At 41.5% G+C, this 21,249-nt stretch overlaps 1 protein-coding gene across 15 annotated transcripts in view; it reads left to right on the forward strand.

The window, feature by feature from the left end:
* Nucleotides 1–18,038, forward strand: part of RNF6 (ring finger protein 6) — a 34,755-nt gene extending 16,717 nt beyond the window's left edge. For 2 of the 15 annotated variants that reach the window (XR_013362911.1, XR_013362900.1), the window contains 3 exons: nt 9,945–10,063; nt 10,163–10,234; nt 11,693–12,964. The gene's annotated coding sequence lies outside the window, so the exon portion shown is untranslated. Of the gene's footprint in view, nt 1–9,944; nt 10,064–10,162; nt 10,235–11,692; nt 12,965–13,738; nt 14,273–14,297 lie in introns of those variants that run through there. The other 13 variants (XR_013362903.1, XR_013362906.1, XR_013362910.1 and 10 more) reach the window with 13 other exon arrangements.
* Nucleotides 18,039–21,249: the final 3,211 nt, after the last annotated feature.

A 21,249-nucleotide genomic window follows, 5' to 3' on the forward strand; every position in this document is an offset into this window, starting at 1 on the left:
GTCTCCGATTTGCCACAATATGGGCTACGGGAACTTGTGGAAGTACTTTAACTTTCTTTCTTTCTTTTTTAAGATTTTATTTATTCATGAGAGAGAGAGAGAGAGAGAGAGAGAGGCAGGGACACAGGCAGAGGGAGAAGCAGGCTCCATGCTGGGAGCGTGACATGGGACTCCATCTGGGTTCTCCAGGATCACGCCCTGGGCTGAAGGCTAACTTTCTGATCATCATTTTCCTCATTCGTGAAATTGAATAACATCACACCTACACAGTGGGATTAAAGCATGTATATACTAAATGTCCATGGCACATACTAAGTGCTTCATAAACATCATAAAATATTAGCATTGTATTCAGTCTTGACCTTTACTAATAAAAGGACTTGTGTTGCTGACTCATATCCACTTTGTGATCCATTTGGCTAAGCCTTGAGGTACTTTTGTTCATTATTTATTCTCAGTATCTGCCAGTGTGATAATGTCTCTATTTTTCCTTCCTGAATGTACCAGACTGTTTTTATTCTTGCTCACTGACTCTCTCTCTCCTTCAGCTTTTCTGTAAAGTCTGTGCTTTGGGGAATCCATTAAAGGTTTTCATTTCTGTTTTTGTTTTTGTTTTGTTTTAGTGATGCTGTGAGGCAAGAGATAAGAAGCTGCCTTGTATCACTGTTAGACTATTCCATCTCTGAGTTTTAACAACTAATGCCTCTTCTGGATTCATAGCAGTCCTTCGGTTTTCAGGAAGTTGGCATAGCCACAAAACTCTTTGATCCTTGTTTCATGAATAGCAAAATATTGAAAGGTCATTTTCCAAATCCAAACATGATCCTTATTTGATCCTCTCCCATTGCCAATAATCTGGAAGGGAAGGGGAGGGTGCCAGCTCCGTTCTCTAGTGTTACTAATAACTAACAAGTCGTCTTTTTTTTTTTTTTTTTTTTTTTTAATTTTTATTTATTTATGATAGTCACACAGAGAGAGAGAGAGAGAGGCAGAGACATAGGCAGAGGGAGAAGCAGGCTCCATGCACCGGTAGCCCGACGTGGGATTCGATCCCGGGTCTCCAGGATCGCGCCCTGGGCCAAAGGCAGGCGCCAAACCGCTGCGCCACCCAGGGATCCCAGTCGTCTTAATTCTCAATGAAATTTCATTTGCCCAAAGAGATTTTGTGCTGCTTATCTCATTTTATTTTATTTTTTTTTTAATTTTTATTTATTCATGATAGGCACACAGTGAGAGAGAGAGAGGCAGAGACACAGGCAGAGGGAGAAGCAGGCTCCATGCACCGGGAGCCTGACGTGGGATTGGATCCCGGATCTCCAGGATCGCGCCCTGGGCCAAAGGCAGGCGCCAAACCGCTGCGCCACCCAGGGATCCCTGCTTATCTCATTTTATACACAAAGAGAGTAGGTTGGTTAAGAATAACTTATGCTTATTTTGGAAGAAACTAAAGTATGGAGAAGTGAATAATTTGCCCAAGTCAACCAAAAGGCCAATGGCGGTGCCAAAAACAGACCTTGGTTCTCCAGATTTACAGTGGAGGCTCTTCAGTTTGGGCCAGACTGCTACCCATGACAGGATAGACCTATACCTTCTGAATAAGGGCAGAATGGCATTCTTTCCTCCACCATGCTGGGGTCTAGTACTACTAGACCTTCACAGGCAGCTTGTCTTTGTCCTCCCAGTAGTAAGTAGTCAGTCCCCAAAGCTTCTAGATTGGTCCCACAGCTGGGTCACTGGGTATCAGTCAACTGGCTTTCAAGGTATGAAACCAAACTTCTGGGTAGCAACATAAAATTTCAGGCCCTTGATGGGCCTCATATGAATTATGAATTACTATTTTAGGAATCTGAGCTGAAGCCTGCTTCTTAGTTACACTACTTTTAAGCAAACATATGCTCCTTAGGGATCAGTAGCCCATATGTGTTTCAATATATTTAATCTGTTTGGTTGCCTCAGGTGTAATTTACAAGCACTTATTTGCAGAAACCAGCCATTTTCCTAGATAATGTCTTAATATAGGCTTGAATCAAAGAAGGAATTGAATCAAAGCAGCAACCTGAAATTGGAGCCCTCCCATCTGTAATAGAATATTCTTGCTTCTCTCTTTATTCATTTTCTGCCTCCATTATTTTTGCTTGCTTAGCATCCCTTTCTCCATTCTTTTAGGGGAATTAGTTTTCCTCCATTCTATGTGTTACTGGTAGGGCTGCTGATCATAAGATCTCTTTCACTTTTCTTCAGAAGGGTACAAATATGACCAAGTTAGCTCAGTTAGCTTCTTTCCAGACCATGTGGTAAATGCATGGCTAACTTTACAAGAAGTCACCAAATTATTTTCCAAAATGGTCATACCATCTACATTCCTACCAGAAATGTATAAGCCAGAGCCAGCTGCATAATTTGCTAAATCTAGTGCAAAATAAATGAGTGGTTCACTGTTCAAAAAGCAGGAAATATAAAGCTCTTTTCTTCTGTAATCTCTCTTGACTTGTCATGGTGATTTTTACTTGTTCATGTTATTAATTATGAGCATAAAGTTCACTGCTATTTCATTTTTATATGATTTAATGTCAAGGGATTTAATATGTATATGGAAAATGTTCTTTGTATTATGATGTTTAGATATCTCAAAAGCCTTCCTGGCTGGGGAGAGACTGCTCCCTCCTAGGCTAGCCAATTTATACTCTTTTAGGACCAATTAGTCATAGAATGTCCCCTGGGCCAGGCACCTGCCATCTGACATGGGACCCATTTGAATCTCAACTTCCACAAAAACAAAAAAGCCCCACAAAACTCTGTTAAGTCTTGATCTCATTACTCCTGGTCTGGGTGCTTTCACTCATTTACACTCCAGTAAACATTTGTTTCGACCAAACATGGCAAATGCTGAGACCCACATCAATTCCAGTAAGTACTCACTTGATAAGAATACCCCAGTTCAACGTCCCTGACCCAGGAGCTCACTGCTGGAGATGATATCACCTCAGATGACATGGTCTCTGCCCAAGACTAGCCATTGGAGAGGACTTTGGCCACTGTGTCAGATACTTTGCCCTGGATATTAAGCTCTTCACCCAAACCATGTTCCAGGTCTGCCTCTCCTTAGGCAGAAATTGGACACAAGGCATGTTTGCTTTTCTTCTTTTGACATTAGGGATTCTATTTTGTTTCTGAGCTTATGATCCTTGTATATTCCTTGCTTCTCAAATGTACATCCCTACATTCCCATTCCTAATGAGGAATCTGGTAGAAGTTACTACTATCTGTACCATTCTAAGAATTAATGGAAATTATTGTTTTCCCCAGGAGGCACCTGCTCCATATTAGTCAACACTTGACCCTCCCACTGCCTTCTCCTACTATCCACTTCCAGCTTTCTGCCATGATCTTCCACCTTGCATCTCAGACCATGACCACCAAACCACTGTTTCTCCTTGGTTACACACAGAACCACTCGTCTTAATATATATTTTACTAACTTATATTTCATACCCTTCAACAACATAACTGCCAGACCTGCCACCTTGACTGAACATATTTCTAACAAACTTTGCAATTCCACCAAGATATTGTTAAAGTCCTCAAAATTTCAGCTCTATTTTTCCTGCCATGGAGATAGGAAATGTAGTATGGACCAGCCTGTGGACCAGTCTCCTTGTAGTTTGACTTCTATTCTTCCTCTCTACTCAAAATAAAATGTTTTCTATGCTGTTTAAGGCAACTTATGCCCAGTCTAAAAACCTCCACTACTATCATCCCAAACTTTCCTTAATATGATGTTAAAACATCAGAGCACCAATTGCACTGTGTGTGTGTATGTATTTTTCCTCCTATACCTTATCATGTTTTGAAATCTTAAAAATCCTGTCTGACTGGGGAGAGCATGCCTTCCTGGGCTAGCCGATTCTTTTTTTTTTTTTTTTTTTTTAATATAAACATTCTTTTTTTTATTTTTTTAATTTATTTATGATAGTCACAGAGAGAGAGAGAGGCAGAGACACAGGCAGAAGCAGGCTCCATGCACCGGGAGCCTGATGTGGGATTCGATCCCGGGTCTCCAGGATCGCGCCCTGGGCCAAAGGCAGGCGCCAAACCGCTGCGCCACCCAGGGATCCCGGGCTAGCCGATTCTTAAAGACAGCAAGGAATTACCTCCTCTTTCTTGCCCATGCATCCCTCGTAGGCTATATTCATTCCTCTGACTTTATCATCCCAGGAAACTAGGGACCAGCCCTGTAGTCTAAGGCCCACAGAAATTATTCAAATTATTCTTTTTTTTTTTGTTTTTATTCAAATTATTCTATCCTATGTTGTTCTCTTGCCCTGTCTTGACTTTTCCAAGGAAACACCAATAAAGACCATGGTCTGCGTGCACCGCTCCCAGCCCCAGCTCCACTCCTGGCATCGCACATAACTGCCCCGACTCCTGTTTTCTGCCTCTTGACCACTCTGGTATCTTTCTCATAGGGCCTTGTGTGCCTCCTGTCTCTAGGACCTGTAAGTATAATTACCTTTGTTTTGTCTTGAGCCTTTTGTCTCTCTCCTCTTGTGTCTCCACCTGACTAATGGTCTCATAAAAGAATCCAAAACAGCCAGTTTTGGGTGCAAATACAAGAGCTTTTAGCTTGTATGAGGAATCACTGAAATTACACAGTTTAGGTTTCATAGCTCATGTATTTAACTCTTAGGAAGACAGTACGAACACTGCAGAAAACTGATTCAGCTGTCTCTATTTCTCTTCTCGACACATGCACTTTGTAGTGAGACTCCCTTAGGCTTACTGATGAGTAAGGAAGAGCGAAAGGAAAAGGAACTCTAGGCTTCCTGACCCTTTTTGTTCCTTTAATGTCTTAGAGCTTCGTTCTCAGTGTAAGTGGTTGGCTCACACAGGGGATAACCCAAGTGAACAAGGAAACAATAGCATTCTTTGGAGTTTTGTGTTTCTTAGAAGGCTATCGCCACTTTCTTCATCCAAAGCAAGTTCTGGTTCAAATGGAAAGTGTGGCTTCTTGAGTAGGATTGCCAGTGTTAGCAAATAAAATTAGGAGATGAACAATTAAAGCTAGGCCTCAGGCAAACCACTGTCATTTCTTTAGTAAAAGTACATCCCAAATACTGCATGGGACACATTTTATTTTATCCAACAACTCTATATCTTAGGGCTGTCACTGCCCCCTTCTCCCTCAATCATAGATGTAATATAATTACTTTTTTAAAAACTGCGGTAAAATACATATGACCACTGACCATTTTAAAATATCCATTCAGGGGCTATAAGTACACTTATATTGTTATGCAGCCATCACCTACAGAACTCTTTTCATCTTGCAAAATGGAAACTCTATACCCATTAAACGCAAACTCCTTCATTTCTGCCTTGACTCCAGTCCCTTGGCAACCATCATTCTACTCTCTGCCTCTATAAAATTAGCTGCATTAAGTACTTCAAATCAGTGGGATCATATAGTATTTTTTTTGCAGCATTTCAAAGTCCTTTTACAATTGGCTATTTCACTTAGCATAATGTCTTTAAGGTTCATCCGTGTTGTACCATGTGGCAGAATTTCCTTCCTTTTTAAGGCTGAATAATATTCCATTGTACATACATGCCACAGTTTGTTTAGCCAGTCATCCATTGATTGATAGTGGCATTTCTTCTACATTTTAGGTATTGCAAATAATGCTGCTATGAACACGGGTGTACAAAGTCTCTGCTTTCATTTCTTATGGGGTATATATACCCAGAAATGGGATTGTTAGATCATATGATAATCCTATTTTTAATTTTCTGAGGAACAACATGATTAGTTTTTATTCGCTCTGAGTCTTCCTGAACCCCAATACATTGTGTTCACTGGAATTCTGTGCTCATGGGACCCTGCAAACACCATACCTGAATGAGGCAGCAAGGAACAAACAGGCATGTATGTTAGCATCTCCTCTGCTCACATACATTTTCCATTGTTTCATTGGACTTAAAAAACACTAGTTCAAAGCTAACATTGTTGAGAATTTCAGGACAGTGACAGCAGAGCATTAATTCAAGTGAGGAGACCTTCTGAGCATGGTGCCTAGGAAACCAGCCTTACTTGAGACTTCCAGTTGCTGCACATTCTCCCTAACTAACATCACTATTGCCAGGCTCTTTGATGTTAGCCATTGTATAGTTGTGAAATGGTATCACATTGTAGTTTTAATTTGAATTCCATTGTGATTAATGATGTTGACTATCTTTGTATTTGTTGGCTCTTTTACATCTTCTTTTAATTCTGTCTTTATATAATTGTATGTTTGCCCATCCCCCTATTGATTTATTTTATTATTGAGTTGTAAGAGTTCTTTATGTATTATGAGTATCAGTCATTTGTGATCTACATCTATGTGATATGAGATACTGGATACATAGATGCTATGTGTGTATCTATGTAGTTATCTATACTATATATGTATCGATATATATACACACTATATATAGTTATATACACATTATTGATGTTTTTTCCTCCCAATGTCTGACTTGACTTTTCATTTTCTTTCTTTCTTTTTTTTTTTCAAAGATGTTATTTATTTATTCATAAGAGACGCAGAGAGGCAGAGACATAGGCAGAGAGAGAAGCAGGCTTCCTGCAGGGAACCCGATGTGGGACTCGATCCCAGACCCCGGGGTCATGACCAAGCCAAAGGCAGACACTCAACCACTGAGCCACCCAGGTGGCCCCTTTTCATTTTCTTTTTTTTTCCCTTTTCATTTTCTTTTTATTTATTTATTTTTTCATTTATTTATGATAGTCACAGAGAGAGAGAGAGAGGCAGAGACATAGGCAGAGGGAGAAGCAGGCTCCATGCACCGGGAGCCCGATGTGGGATTCGATCCCGGGTCTCCAGGATCACGCCCTGGGCCAAAGGCAGGCGCTAAACCGCTGCGCCACCCAGGGATCCCCCTTTTCATTTTCTTAATGGCATCGCTGAAGAAGAATGTTTTTAATTTTGATGAAGTCCAAATTATCAGTGTTTGTTATTATTGTTTATGCTTTTTGTGTCTTACCTAAGAATCTTTACCTAATCCAAGGTCACAGAGATTTCTTTCCTCCTTCTCCTCCTCTTGTAATTTGTCTCCCCCCCACCCCCTTCTCTTTGTCTTCTTTAGCTGTTATATTTAAATACATGACCCGTTTTGAGGTTACTTTTTGGTGTGGTGGAAGGTAAGAATCCAGATTATTTTTTTTGTTTTTGAATATGGATACTCTCTCTTGTTTCAACACCATAAGCTAAAAAGACTATCCTTTCCATTGAATTCTGTTGAAAATTAGTTGAATGTGTATGTGTGAGTCTACTGCTATATTTTCTATTCTCTTGTGTTGTTGTTCTATATATCTATTTTTGTGCCATTCCACACTCTTTTGGCTATTTCAGATCCTTTGTGTCACTGTATAGATTTTATAATCAGCTTGTTAATTTCTATGTAAAAGAATATTGTGGGGTGGAGGGCAGTGCCTGCTGGCTCAATCGGAAGAGTATCTGACTCTTGATCCTCAGGGTCATGAGTTCAAGGCCCAAGCTGGTTGTAAAGATTACTTAAATAAAAAACTATTAAGCCTCGCCCTAAGAATGCTGGAATTTTGGTTGGGAGTGCATTGAATCAATAGATCAATTTGGGGAGAAATGACATCTTAAAAATACTGAATCTTTCAATCTATCAATATTATATATATCTCCATTAATTTAGGTTTTCTTTAATTTCAGCAATGATTTGTACTTTTTTAGTGTACTTGTATTTTGCATATTTTGTTAAATTTATGCCTAAGTTTTTCACATTGTTTGAAGTTATTGTGTTATTTTTGTACAATTTTAATTTCTAGCTCTTTATTACTAGCGTATAGAAATACAATTGGTTTTTGTATTTTAAGCTTATATTCTCTGATTTTTCTAAACTCACTTATTCTAGTAGCTTTTTTAAAGATTCCTAATTATAGGGATCCCTGGGTGGCTCGGCCGTTTGGCACCTGCCTTCAGCCCCAGGCATGATCCTAGAGACCTGGGATTGAGTCCCACATCGAGCTCCCTGCATGGAGCCTGCTTCTCCCTCTGCCTGTGTCTCTGCCTCTCTCTCTCTCTGTGTCTCTCATGAATAAATAAATAAAATCTTTAAAAAAAAGATTCTTAATTATATTTTGTATACCGATCATTTCAAATGCAAATAAAAGTTTTCTTCTTTTATTTTTTTTCCCAATATGTATGCCTCTTTTTTTTTTCTTGACTTGTAACATTGTCTGGGACCTTCATTACTTTAAAAATAAAAATAAAAATATTTTATTTCTCTCCTATTTCTGAAGGATCCTTTCTCTGGACATAACATTCTGGGTAATGTTTCCCTTTCAGCACTTTGGAGATTTTCTGTCTTTGACTTCTGGCCCTATATTGTTTCTCATCAGAAACAATGTATGTTTGTGACATCTTCTTTCTCTTGCTGCTTTCAAGACATTTTTTTTATCTTTGGTTCTCAGCAGTTTGACTACAATGTTCCTAGGTAGGAACATTTGAATTTATTTTATTTGGGTTCAATAAACTTTTGGATCTGTGAGATCTCGTCAAATTTTGGAAAATTTTGGTCATTATATCTTTAAATATTTTTAATGCCTCATTCTAATTCTCTTCTTCTTCTGGGTCTCCTACTATATGTCTGTTAATCTGTTTGGTATTTCCTCCCACAGGATTCTGGGTTTACCTTATTAGGATTTGACTGAAAAGAATAACCCATATAACATGTCCAAGGAAGATTAGGTTCAAATAAATAATAACATCATCTTTAGAGAAATGACAAAGATGGTCCTGTATATGAGTTTGTGTGTGTGTGTGTTTTGTGTGTGTGTGTGTATGTGTGTGTGTAGGGGGTGTGCGTATAAGAGGGGAGATAATGAGAGTTTGCATTTCACCCCCTGATGGTACAGTGGTTAGGACTACTAGCTCTGGAGACAGACATACTGGTTTCAAATTCTGGTTTTGCAGCTGAATAATTGTGTGACCTTGAGCAAGTTACTTAGCTTCTTGAAGCCTCAGTTTCTTCATCTATAAAATGAGGACAGTGTTAGTACAGGCATACCTCAGAGGCATATATTGTAGGTTCAGTTCCAGACCATTGCAATAAAGCTAATATTGCAATAAGTATAATATTGCAAAGAGTCAAATGAATTCTTTGGTTTCACAGTGCATATAAAAATTACATTTATACTATACTGAAGTCTAGTAAGTGTGTAATAGCATGTGTCTCAAAAAAACCCAAAGTACAGACTTCAATTAAAAATACTTTGTTGCTAAAAAATGCTAACCATCCTCTTTCAGCGAGTAGTAATCACTAATCACAGATTATCATAACAAATATAATAATGAAAAAAGTTGAAATATTGCAGGAATTACCAAAATGTGACACAGACACAGAATGAGCAAATACTGTTGGAAAGTGACACTGACATACTTACTTGATGCAAGACTGCCACAAACCTTCAATTTATAAAAATTGCAATATCTACAAAGTATAATAAAATGAGGTATGCTTGTACCTACTTTATGGAGTTGTAAGAAGGAAAAATGGTATTTTGTTGTTTGAATTAGCATTTTTTAAAAATTAGTGAGGTTAAGTATCTTTTAATGTATTTATATATCATATTTTCCCCTGTGAATTACCTGCTTGTATTGTTGTGCATTTACATATATTCGTTGAGTTAATACTCGTTGGGTTATAAGATTTTTCTTATTACTTTAGATTATATTATGAAGTTAAAATATTAGTATGTATTATTGCAACTGTATTTTACTCATATTGCTATTTTGTTGATTATATATATGTTATAAATTCTTATTCCAGACTGAACTTTTAAAAACTTCATTTTTTTCTAAAGAAATTTACAATTATTATGAAATAAAATCTGACAATATTTCTCTTTATAGCTGTCAGACTGAGGCCTCCATTCCCAGCAGGCAATTGGCCAGAGGCCACCCTCAGTCCCTTGCTACATGGGCCTCTAGAAGATGGTGGCTCAGTTCATCAAAGCATGCAAGCTAAGAAGGTAATAGAAAGAGTTTGCTAATAAGACAGAAGTCACAATATTATGTAATCTACTCATGGAAGTAACATCCCATTATCTTTGTCGTCTTCTATTGATTAGAAGCAGGCTACGGGTCCAGTTCACCCTCCAGAGGAGGGGATTACAAAACGACATGATTATCGGGAGGCAGAGGTACTCCTCTTTTCCTTTTGCCAGCACACTCAACCCACCAGCAAATCCTATTGGCTCTACCTTCCGTATATTCAGAAACAAGCACTTCTCACCACGTTCACCGCTACCACCCTGGTCCGAGCCATTGCTCTCTTTCAGCTAGAGTATTGCAATAGCCTCCTAATAGGTCTCCTTGTTCCTGAATTAGCCTTCACTGACTATTTTCAAAACAAACACTAGAAAAGATTCCATTAAAATTAGATCCTGTTGGGCAGCCCCAGTGGCGCAGCGGTTTAGCGCCGCCTGCAGCCCAGGGCGTGATCCTGGAGACCCGGGACTGAGTCCCACGCCAGGGCGCGCTGCATGGAGCTTGCTTCTCCCTCTGCCTGTGTGTCTCTCTCTCTGTGTCTCTATGAGTAAATAAAAATCTTAAAAAAAATTAGATCCTGTTATTTCCTATTTGACCTGAAAAAGCCAAAGTTTTTATAATGGCCATCAGCTTTCTACCCCTGGCTACCTCTCTGGCCTCATTTCCTATTATTCTCCCCTGTGCTCACTGCACATCAGCCACTCCTTGCTATTTCTGAAACAAGTATGTTCCCATTTTAGGGCTTTGTATTAAATGCTACCTCTGCCTGAAATGTCCTTGCTCCAGAACAACATGGCAACTTTCTCACCTTATTTAAGTCTTTACCCAAATGTCATCTTCCTAGTATAGCTTTCTCTAAATATCCTATTTGAAATTGCAAACTCCTATACCCTATTCCCATTGCTTGCTTTGTTTTTCTCCATAACACATATTCCTACTAATAAACTTATTGTTTGTCACTCTGCACTAGTATGTAGCCTCCCTGAGAACCAAGATTCTTTTTTTTTTTTTTTTTAAGATTTATTTATTTTAGTGAGACAGAGAGAAAGAGAGTATGCACAAGTTGGGGAGGAGCAAAGGAAGAGGGAAAGGGAGAGAAACTCAAGGATGCTCCACGCCCAGTGTCCAATATGGGGCTTGATCCCAAGACCTTGAGATCAATGTTCAACTAACCGAGCCACCCAGGTGCCCCAAGAACTGAGATTCTTGTTTGGTTTACTGCTGTATCTATAGTAATTTAAACATGATAATATTTTAATATATATTTGTTTAGTGAGTAAATGTATTTCATATTTAATCCATCTGGAATTAATTCTTATGAATGGTTGGAGAGAAGAATGAACCCTAATCACTCCCCCCACCCATAAACAGGACCAATTATTCCAGCACCTTTTACTTAATAATCTATCTGACACACCACCCTTCCCCCACTGACTTGAATGAAATAGTCTAAATAGAGAGTAATGTTCCATAGAACATTATCCATTTCTCTACCAGCTTTTTAATATTCTAGCTTTATGGCAAGCTTTAATGAGGCTTGGCCTCATGAACACTGGAGCTGGGTAATGATTATGTATTCTCAAAAAGAATTTGTTGATTTTTCACTCTAGTTCTCTGACCTTTCATTTGACTCAGTCCCCCTTTGGATTTCTGGATTTTTCTGTTTCATGCTAAATGAACAATGCATCAGAACATTGGTGATGATGGTGATGATGAAGAACCCATGAATCCACCAGCCATGACATCTTTTGGGTAAGAGAAGTGGTGAATAATGACAAATAAGATAAAATGGACAGTAGTAAGCCATTTTTTACAGCCCTAACTTTCACCAGCTAGTGTATGATCTCCATCTCCTCTCAGTCTTCCTGTTTCTTTCTGTGAGACTCCTCAGAGTATTTCATGTGTGCTTGAAGGCAAGTTCTCTCAGCTCCCACCCACCACTGTCTAAGTCTACATGTCAGTAAGGATCTGATATTATAAAGGTCATATCTTAGATCTGTCAACCCTGGAGCTACCAAGAGACAACTTCCTGTTTAAGAGTAGATGTTGAGGTTTGGAATATTTTCCATTGTATTTGTAGACATTAAGGGAGCAGAGCTTGGTTCACTCAAATTGTCTCAATCATGTTATATCTTTAAACAGCTAACCCTCTGTATGAATAAGGAAAGAAGCCAAGTCATAGTTGGCTGCCCCAGTAAGAAAGATTATACTTTGCTTCACAGGAATGGGAACCACTGATCTTTACTACCAGTCATGCCCAAGTTCTCTGGGAGGATACAGGTAGTAATAGAAGGGAGTGATCAGAGTTATCCAGAACCTTGTGGGGAACCAAAAAAGGATAAGATACCAATGTCATACCATTATTTATTCAGACAGCCAGCACTGTACTACTCTTTTGTTCTCATTTTACACTTTGCCCACTTATAGTGGAATTTCTAGTTTCAAGTAAGCATACCCACGTAGGGACCCAACAAAATTTAAAAATAAGAAACACTGAGAATGAGAGTATCATCACAGGATACAAATTTGGTTCCAATAAAAACAATGCCTGAAACACTTCCAGCAATCATTTAAGGTCTTCAAAACTATGACTAATGTCAATCTGTAGCCAAACAAAAGTCAGAATTCTTCTGAGTCTTAAAGGCAAACATGCCTAAAATAAATACACAAACTTAAACAATCATTTTACAACAAAGCCTTCTAATAAGAAAGCTAAATCGAAGGAGATACCTCAAATGTTAATTACAAAATGCATCACTTTCCCAACAATGGAGAAGTTGTGTCATCAGATAACTTAGTCCAATGAACTTTCAATATTATAATGTCAACAGCAGAGCCTCTGGAAAAGTTGAATTGAAAATAAACATTTTTTTCATTTTCTATGTCAGGAAATTTGAATAAAAATTGGTTAGATTTACTTACATTATTTCACTTACATCTATTTTTTTTTAAGATTTTATTTTATCTATTTGACAGAGAGAGGGAGAGTACAAGCGGGGGGTGGGAGGAGGGCAGAGGGAGAGAGAAAAGCAGGCTCCTTGCTGAGCAGAGAGCCTGATGCAGGGCTCTATCCCAGGACCCCGGGATCATGACCTGAGCCAAAGTCAAGACACTTAACTGACTAAGCCACCCAGTTGCCCCTATTTCAGTTACATCTATATTTCAGAAACAGCAGCACAGAATTTGAGTGGAAATGACATGTTCCTATTGCCAGCTCTGAGAATGCATGTGGAGAGGCTGAATTTAGACCACAAGAAAAAGATAAAATTTAAGTTGAATGAATAAGAACAAATGCCTTGATGACCTTATTCATTGGAGCATCCTCTAGCTTTTGCTTTACAGGTTGTCACAACCTGGAGTTTCAAGTGACTCCGGTAAACTCAACCACAGCAAGTTGAACGTGCTTAGGTCTGGATTTTGTAGCCTGTAGAGATGGAAACCGCATGAAGTGGCCCTTGTGCTCCAAATACCTTCATGTTGTTTCTAAAGAGCTCATTGGTGGGCTCATGTTACCTTTTGAGCACTACAGAGTCAGACTTCCCCATTCTGATGTGTTGCCAATCATGTGAGAAATTATCCTTGGACTGGGGAGACTAACTTCCCAAGTGCCTTGCTTATCCTCTATGTCTGACCTTTGGTTCCTTCTTGCTTTACAGGATGTTTGCAGATAGCAGGGGTTGCTGCCAGAACTGTCTTATCCCTAGTCTTCTATCCCTGAATTCCTAGTCTTCTCTGTGCCTCTAAGAAGACTTCTATTTAATAACTAAAGTAAAACATCAGATTATGCCCTATCCTCAACCATATGCCCAAACTAAAAGGCTTATCTGCCCTGATTCTCCCTCTCACCTGGCTGCCTAGGTCAATACGAATCTATAGAATATCTCCCTGTTTTTAAAATTTGATTTAATTTTTCTTTATTTATTTATTCATGAGAAACACAGAAATAGAGAGGCAGAGACATAGGCAGAGGGAGAAGCAGGCTCCCCGTGGGGAGCCCAGTGTGGGATTCGATCTTGGAACCTCAGGATCATGCTCTGAGCCGAAGGCAGACGCTCAACCACTGAGCCACCCAGGCATCCCTCTCCCTGCTAGTCTTATTGAAATCCTGGAAAGTCATCTTGGAAGGCTCTACTTTTCCTAGGAAGTCATCTTTGCTTACTCTAATAGAAACTGTTCTACCTCACTTAAAATTGTTTTTCTTTTTTTTTTTTTAAGATTTTATTCATCCATTCATGAAAGACCCACAGAGAGAGAGAGAGGGAGGCAGAAACACAGGCAGAGGGAGAAACAGGCTCCATGCAGGGAGCCCGATGTGGGTCTCCAGGATCACGCCACAGGCCGAAGGCAGACACTAAACCACTGAGCCACCTGGGCTGCCCTAAAATTGTTTTTCCCTCAAGACCAGAGTAAGATCTTCAGAGGACCATGGCTCTGAAAAGGTTTTGGTATTATTCCATTATTCAAAATGTAAACATTTCTAAAATATAAAATATGTGTACAAAGATCTAACTGGTTCTACCCACCCCCTCCATAATTGCTAGATCGGAGATTATTTTAGTGGCAGGGAGGGGCAGGGGGAGAGAGAGAAAATCTTAAGCAGGCTCCATGCCCAGCGCAGAGCCTGATGTGGTGAGATCATGACCTGAACTGAAATAAAGAATGAGCCCCCTATGTGCCCCAGCAGGTGATTTTTCAAAAAAAAAAAAAATATATATATATATAAAATTCTTTCAAAAATTATTTTGGTACCCCTGGTTTGGTGGTATTTAAGGTGATGCTAAGGCTGTCTATTGGATTATCCACCTGTTTCCTTCAGTGGAAGAAATGCATTATGAGACTGGGGACTTTTCTAGCTGATTAATCACTGTATCTCTGAAACCTAGAATAGAATCCACATACAATAGGTGTTCAATTTGTTCAACTAAAGGAAAAAAAGGAAATCTTCTGGCTGTCTGCATATAAAGAACTTCATGTGGGGGATGTGTAGGTGGGGATACTGGTTTTCTCCTGTGCTTTTTAAGACAAGGACCTATGCATGGGGGCTACTGGGACTGAACATAAGAATTTTGTGACATTTAGTGTTGGTCAACATTGCCTTTTGTGGTTTTGTAAAATAATAACATTCCCATCAGTGGAAGTACTCAGATTAGAGAAGCATCTATTAAGGAATTCCTTCTAATACAAAGGAGTTTGAAGAGATGAAAGGAGTTTGAAGAGAGGATTTGAAAAAAAAGTTTTTTTTGGAAACAATATATTTATTAGAAATATTCCACAGCCACACATCACAGCTTCCGCGTTAATAGCTGGATACACCACGTGGGCGTGTCCCGTCCTCACGGTGCTGGGGGTGCCCTTTGTAGAAACGAGGCCACTGATGTATCAAGTGCATTCAACTAATGTAGTTAAAATCAGGGAGCTACTGAGGATGTTAGAGACTTAGCCAAGGTCTAACCTGAGTCAGAAAAGTGAAATACCCAGGGAGCCAGGACAGATGCAATATTAAAAATACTTTTTACAAATGTGGCTAGGCTGTGGTGGAATAATGGCCCCCAACGACGTCTACGTCTTAATCCCTGGAACCTTTCAGTGTTACTTTATGTGGCAGAAGGTGTTTTATACATGTGATGAAGGTAAGGACCTTAAAATAGGGAGATTTTTCTGGGTTATGGGGGGAATAATCTAATTATGTGTCCTTAAAATCAGACAATGTTTCTGGCTGATATCACAGTCAAAGGATGATGTGAGGAACAGTCAGAGAAATGCTGGCTTTGAAGAAAGAGGAAGGGGGCTACAAACCAAGGACTACAGCTGGATTTTAAAAGGTAGAAAAGGCAAGAGTCCCTTTGCCTCCACACATAGCCCCCAAAGAAGGAACACAGCCCTGCTATCACTTTGATTTTGACTTCTGTTTTGACTTCTGTTGGACTCTAAGGTACAGAACTGTAAAGTAATAAGTTTGTATTTTAATCAAGTTTGTTGGAAAACTAATACAACAACCTTTAAGGCTGTTTTCCAGATCTAAGTTTCCATAATACTAAATTGTTAGAGGAGGGACTGGATTAATAACAGGAAAACAATTCCAAAGGTGAGAGTTTTTAAACTTGGAGGTGGTTTATCAAGTAGATTATGAAATCCCTATCTCCCAGAAGCTTAAAGATCAAAGTGAGTGAATGTGATCTGTCAAGAACTCAGTCTAAAGTTCCATTACCTGAGTTCTGGGGATAATAAGCTAGATGAATTCCTATTCCCTGGAGTCTATAAAAGAGCTCAGAAAAGGTAGCGTTTCTATAAGATTGGGACAAACTGCATTCATTCGCTCACTGATTCATTCATTCATTCATTCATTCATTCATTCATTCAGATGGCCTTTAAATGGAATTTGTCTTCTGACTGCTTTGTGTTTTAGGTGAAAATGTCCAAATTGAAGCAATTTAAAATTTCCTTTTTGGAATGAAATATAAAATATCACATGAACATATACATAAATAACACAGCCACTGATATTATGTTCAAATGAGCCTGCCATATGATTTTGAATGAGTGAGCAAGGCTGCTTATTTCCATACAAAGGTATGTTACAATAGGAACCATTTTTATTACATCTTAAATTTAAGAAAACTCCCTTTTATCTCAGGGAAATGCAAGCCTTTGAGCCCGAAAATCAATTTTCATACAACTAGAACCCTCTTCAGGAATCTGTTCTGACTTGCCAACTAAAGTCCTCCTCAGAGAGGGAGAGAATTGCTGCAGATTTCACTTAAAACTCCGCCTGGGTGGCTCAGTGGTTGGGCATCTGCCTTTGGCTCAGCGTGTGATCCCAGTCTGGGGATTGAGTCCCACATCGGGCTCCCTGCTATGAGCCTGCTTCTTCCTCTGCCTATGTCTTTGCCTCTTTCTCTGTGTCTCTCATGAAAAAATAAATAAAATCTTAAAAAAAAAAAAAAACTCCCCCTAGTCTACGCATTCATGTGTCACTAGCCTCTGGCTTCAAGGAAGTCTGCAAATGTGACTTAAGCAACGTCTGGAGGTTCCTGCTTTTTTTTGGGAGGATTACACTTGTTTGGGAAAGTGATATGTGAATTCAGCAGGACTGTCGATAATTCCAGGAGCTACTCAGCCCTATGTGATGTGAGGTATCTCTCTCAAACTGACCAGTGGCATTTTGACAACAGATTTACTGTCTCAAAGTCAGTCTTCCTTCTCCATGTGGCATAGTTCCTGTCGGAGTCTGTTTACCGGGAGGTGAAGAGGGAGTGGATGTAGGGGGTGGATAGTGTCATAATTACCTCCTTTGCACCGTCATCATGTCTCATCTGCCACCAACCAGTTTAGTGGTATAGAATCTAGTTTTGCATCAGTGATGATGAGGCCACTTTACCTAGATGCTGCATCTGTTCTTGAAAATCTGTCAGCAAGAAGACATTATGATGGGCTGGATAGTGGCCTTCAAATGACCAGTTACACCCCCTACAATTCCCAGACGTGGGACATTAACCCCATTTTGTCCAGAGGAAACTGAAGATGAGAGAACTGTAGAGTCACGTTTTTGGTCACCTCCTGACTTCTGGTTCTGTTGTTTGACTTCTAGTCCAGGGTGTTTTATGCTTCAGAGCACCGTGATCCAAACTGGGTTCAAACAGGGCTGAGGCTAAACATTTCATAAAGAGATGTAGCATCTGGGTTGAGAGCACAGCCTCTGGAGTCCAGGAGATCGGGGTGTGAATCCTGTCACTGGTAATGTGACCTTGCATAAGTTACTAAACCATTAATTTACCCAGCAAGTCAGAATCTGGCCTAATCCCTGGCAAGGGGACTCCAAAGACTGGGGTAATTTTTATTTTTTAACCAGCCTATCAGATGGGAGCAGGGAAGAGCAGGTGGATGTGGTTCAGAGGAGTCAGAAATTAACTGAGACCCAGAGAATGAAGAGGGGTGACCTTTCTTGCTCGCCAGAGTTGATATTCTTACCGGCTACATAGACACCCCAAGAACTCTTATATTTCTGCTATCCCCAAGGCTATTACCCTGTCCTACCACCAAACATTCACCTTTTTTTTTTCTTTTTGTTTCATGAGAGACACAGAGAGGCAGGCAGAGGCAGAGGGAGAAGCAGGCTCCCCGGGGGGGGAAGGCCTACACAGGACTAGATCCTAGGACCCCAGGGTCACACCCCGAGCCAAAGGCAGATGCTCAGCCGCTGAGCCACCCAGGCGTCCACATTCACCCTTCTTGAGACAGCATTAAGTGTCCGTCTTATTGACTTATTCATGTTGAAGAAAATGGTGGGTATTTGTCATTTCTAATGGCTGAGTAATATTCCATTGTGTACATAGACCACAGCTTCTTCATCCATTCATCTGTCGATGGACACCGAGGCTCCTTCCACAGTTTGGCTATTGTGGACATTGCTGCTAGAAACATCGGGGTGCAGGTGTCCTGGCGTTTCACTGCATCTGTATCTTTGGGGTAAATCCCCAGAAGTGCAATTGCTGGGTCATAGGGCAGGTCTATTTTTAATTATTTGAGGAACCTCCACACAGTTTTCCGGAGTGGCTGCACCAGTTCACATTCCCACCAACACTGTAAGAGGGTTCCCTTTTCTCCGCATCCCCTCCAAAATTTGTTGTTTCCTGCCTTGTTATTTTTCCGCATTCTCACCGGTGTGAGGTGGTATCTCATTGTGGTTTGATTTGTATTTCCCTGATGGCAAGTGATGCAGAGCATTTTCTCATGTGCGTGTTGGCCATGTCTATGTCTTCCTCTGTGAGATTTCTGTTCATGTCTTTTGCCCATTTCATGATTGGATTGTTTGTTTCTTTGGTGTTGAGTTTGATAAGTTCTTTATAGATCTTGGAAACTAGCCCTTTATCTGATAGGTCATTTGCAAACATCTTCTCCCATTCTGTAGGTTGTCTTTCAGTTTTGTTGACTGTTTCTTTTGCTGTGCAGAAGATTTTTTATCTTAAGTCCCAATAGTTCATTTTGCTTTGGTTTCTCTTGCCTTCATGGATGTATCTTTACATGGTCTCATTCATTTGGGGAATATAAAAAATAGTGAAAGGGAATAAAGGGGAAAGGAGAGAAAATGAGTGGGAAATATCAGAAAGGGAGACAGAACATAAAGACTCCTAACTGGGAAAGGAACAAGGGGAGGTGGAAGGGGAGGAGGGCGGGGGTGGGGGTGACTGGGTGACGGGCACTCGGGGGGCACCTGACGGGATGAGCACTGGGTATATGCTATATGTTGGCAAATTAAACTCCAATAAAAAAAAAATTGAAAAGTTTCCGTCCTATTGTCTCCCGCCGGGTTTCCAGCTGAAGGATGGGACCTCCGGCATCGCCAGGGCCAGAGGAGCCCGCGGGGCCCGCACGCTGCGGGGGGGGGGGGGGGGCGCGCCGCCCGCAGCTGCAGACCAGGCGAGGCTCCGGAGAAGTCCTGCCCGTGCGCGGGCGACGGAGGAGCGCTGGAGGCTTAGAACCTGAGCCTCGGCCGCGTCCCCGCCGTCGGCACACCCCGCGGCCTGCGCCCGGGAGCAAGGGGCCAGGACTCCGCGACGGCGGCCGAGGAGGCCCACGCGCGGGGCCCGGGCGGATCAGCGCCCCCCCCCCCCCCCCGACGGCTGTGCGCGTGCGCGCCTCGGGACGCCGAGGCCGGAAGCCGCGTGTGGTGCGCGGTCCGCGGGCCTGCGGTGCGGGGCGAAGCCGGGCTGCGGGGCCGACTCAGCCTCTGCCGTGGCGCACCCGCGCCGGGGCCAGCTGCGAGCGCCCCGCGGAGAAAGTGGGCCGGCAGGACCGCGTCGGGCCGAGTGACTGGCTGCCGACTTGGCCTCTGGCGCGCCCCTCGCCTGTACGCGCGCGCTGCCGGCGCTTCCGTCACGGAGGGGTGCAGGGGTGGCGAGGGCGGGACGAAGAGCGAGAGGGGAGGATGTCCTTCCCCATCACCTGCCACTGCGAAGAGCAACCCCTGCGCTCCGGTGGCAGCTCCGGTTGTTGTGCTTGTGCTCCCTCCTCCTCTCCCTCTGGAGGATCAGCTTCTGGAAGGCTGTGCTGGGGACAGCTTTACTTGCCCAGAGACCGGTCATTTACGACATTTGCGCTGTTCTTTTAAGCTACACGTTGCAAAACATTTTAAAATTTATTTATTCATAGAGAGAGAAATAGAGAGGCAGGGACACAGGCGGAGGGAGAAGCAGGCTCCCTGCAGGGAGCCCGACGTGGGACTCGATCCCGGGTCTCCAGGACCACGCTCCGAGCCAAAGGCAGGTGGTAAACCACTGTGCCACCTGGGGATCCCGCAAAACGTTTCTTGATACGGCTGTATATTCCTTATATTGTATTATATTCACTAGTTCCCCTGCTAGAGGAAAGAAAGTAATCTAAGGTATATGTATGAAGAGACTCTTCGGGGAAGTATTAAATGGTTGGGGAGAAGGCAACTCACCAGACAGCCAGCATTATTGCATGAAGAACCGTGGGAGCAAACATTAGACTCTTAGGGATCATGGTTGGGTTGTCAGGCTTTTTCTGTTAAGTTATGGTAAAGATGTATTTGTGAATAGAGGGGCCCATTTTACATCTTAGAAAGAAGACTGATGGACTACCTAGTTATGTTTTAGGAAGTATGGGCCCATTGTAGTAGGCTGAAAATGTACCAACCCCCAATATACCCACATCCTAATTCCTGGAACCTGTGAATGTCACCTCAATTGGAAAAAAAAAAAGTGAGTCTGCAGCTGTGATTAAATAAGGATCTCTAGATGGAGAGTTTATCTTGGAGTAGCAGAGTGGGCCCTAAATGCAATCACAGGTGTCCTTAAATAGAGAGAGGCAAAGGGAGATTGGACACAGGAAATAGAGAAGGAGGCCATATGAAGATGAAAGAAGAGATTGGAGTTTTATGGCCACAAGCCAAAGAATGTTGGCAGCCATCAGAAGCTGGATGGGCTGAGGACTAGATTCTTCATCAGAGCCTCCAAAGGGAGCAAAGCGGTGCTTTGCGGATACCTTGATTTTTTTTTTTCTTTTTAAAAATTTTATTTATGTTACAGTGTAAGAGTGTGCAGGTGTGGGCCGAGGGGGGAGGGGCAGAGGGAGAGAAAGAATCTCAAGCAGACTCCCTGCTGAGCAGGGAGCCAGTGGTTCCAGGGCGGGATCCTAGAACCCCGAG

Source organism: Canis aureus, chromosome 24 (genome assembly GCF_053574225.1).
Source record: "Canis aureus isolate CA01 chromosome 24, VMU_Caureus_v.1.0, whole genome shotgun sequence".
Classification (NCBI taxonomy): Eukaryota; Metazoa; Chordata; class Mammalia; order Carnivora; family Canidae; genus Canis; species Canis aureus.